The sequence below is a fragment of the Propithecus coquereli genome, unplaced genomic scaffold (assembly GCF_000956105.1).
Source record: "Propithecus coquereli isolate 6110/MARCELLA unplaced genomic scaffold, Pcoq_1.0 Scaffold141, whole genome shotgun sequence".
Classification (NCBI taxonomy): domain Eukaryota; kingdom Metazoa; phylum Chordata; class Mammalia; order Primates; family Indriidae; genus Propithecus; species Propithecus coquereli.
Genome location: NW_012138414.1, coordinates 1,419,530 through 1,421,690, shown reverse-complemented (window position 1 = coordinate 1,421,690; position 2,161 = coordinate 1,419,530).

Below are 2,161 nucleotides of genomic sequence, written 5' to 3'. Positions count from 1 at the left end.
TATAACTCACTTTCTAGATGATTTTGTCTATTTTTTGTTTGTGTATAGTGTATATCCTGCTCTAGACTGTAAATTGCAGGACAGCCAGGACCATGTTTGTTTTATATCCCCAGCGCCTACCACACATAATAGATGTGCAATACGTAACTTGCAACAGATGCTCAAAGAGTATTTCTTAAATAAATAAAGAGCCAGGCCACCCTTTGCCAGTGTTTCCTACAGGCTACTTCAGACTGTCTTCCGCAGAGCTCTGGATAGTGCAGGTAGATGCCCATCCAGGCTTCTTTACACGCTCCACCCTCACGGTGTGGCGGAAAACAGGCCAAATGAGTGGGGTTTCCAGCTGTGTGGCAACCTCAGGGGTCCAAGTGAGAACGCAGTGCCAGGAGAGGAGTTAGCTGGCAGCCTCCAGCAGCCACACCCCCGGGATTCACTGCAGGGCCCTCCCCAGGCCACGTCCCCACCCTGCCCTGAGACAATGCCGAGCACAGCGGAAATACGAGGGCAACGCTGGCAGTTGTGCTCTGTGGAAAATCTTTGGTCTTAGGCTTGCATCATCCTGACCAAGACTTTCTCAGGCTGTAGCACCGTCTGCATCTCTTCCTTCCCCACCCTCCACCCTTCCCTCCTGCTCTGCACTGTGGTCTGAGGCTCTCTCCACCTGTTACTGCTCCTTCTCCCCTGCGTCCTCCCTGACTCTCTGAACTCAAGGTAGAAAGTGTGGCAGAGACCAAGTGTCCTGCCACCTTCCTTTCTGCAAGTGAAAGAAGTGTATTGTTTTATAAATAAAGATATGCATCAGTTCCAGAACAATTACAATTAGTGGGATTTTCTTCATGATTTCTAGCAGTAAGTCGCTAACCCTGTTTTCAAGTGTTGCTGTAACTCGTTTATTCATTTCTCTGTTTTCATAGCAAATTAGCAGAGATGAGTTGGGGTTACTAGAAACAACAATTTTAAAGAGAGAGTTGTTAGATACTATGATATTTTCTACATTTAAGATCTCTAAAGGTCCAAATCAACTGTGGGGATGTTGAATAGAATCTCAACCCTCCCCCGTAAAAGCACAGCAACTATTTAAAGAATATATGGCCCCCCCAAAATAGGCAGTCTCATCTTTAAAGGATTATTGTTATCCTCTCACATTGTGTTTTTAATAATTATCCCAAATCTAGACCTCTATCCAGTGGAATTCCAGGGAATATCACTCAAAGTTACAAAACTATAAATATTGTTAATTATAACTGGGTGGTTCCAAAAGAGCTTGTAAGTCCTTTCTAAATAAAAAATTGACTCAGGCAAGAGAACAAAGTTGAAATCTCTGTTTTACTGCAGAGCCGTTTTACTTGGGGATGAATAAGCAACCGTGTGTGTAGTTATTACAACTCCAGTGGTATCTGCAAGCAGTGAGATTTAACAGTGGAGAAAGAGGACCAAGTCCCACTTTTGGGGCACAAAAATGTCAGGGCTTAATGTGGAGTCAGAGCAGGTACCCCTGATCCCCCAAAGATGAGAAAGCAGCAAGGAAGCTGCGGGTGACAGCTCACCGACTCTTCTCCAGCATCACTCATTTGCATGACCTGCTTCATGTGGCTGTGGGAGGAGTCGTTCTCATTTGTCCTTATCAGCATCACTTTTACAAAGGAAACGCCACATCACTCCTCAGACATGTTTGTGGTAGCACATTCCACGTTGCATGGATCTTTTCTGTATGAGTCTATCATCCCTACTGGAATGTGACTTCCTTTAAAGCTGGAAATTGTATCTACTCCACACGTGCACTCCAATCAGAGGGGCTCAATTGAGGCTTATGCAAAAATGAACGAATTCATGATCTATTAGTTATTATCCATCGCATGCTTAGTGTTATGGCTTAAATAAACATGATAGATGGTCATTCTGATCCATAAAGCAAGGGTTTTCATTTGTCCCTGATGCACACAGGAAAAAGGAACTCCCGACGGCCTTTGAGTCAAGGCTATTTCATTCTTTGTGTTGTCTTATTTGGCACCATGTTTTCTAGAGCCCAAGCTGTTGCAGATCTTTGCTTCTGTAATGCTCTACTTGTAGCTTTTCTCCTCTTCCCCAACCTCCTAACTTCTTGGTCCCTCTTGAGGATTCTTGCTCCACTGTTTCCCTTAGGTTTGGTGTTGCTCAGGCC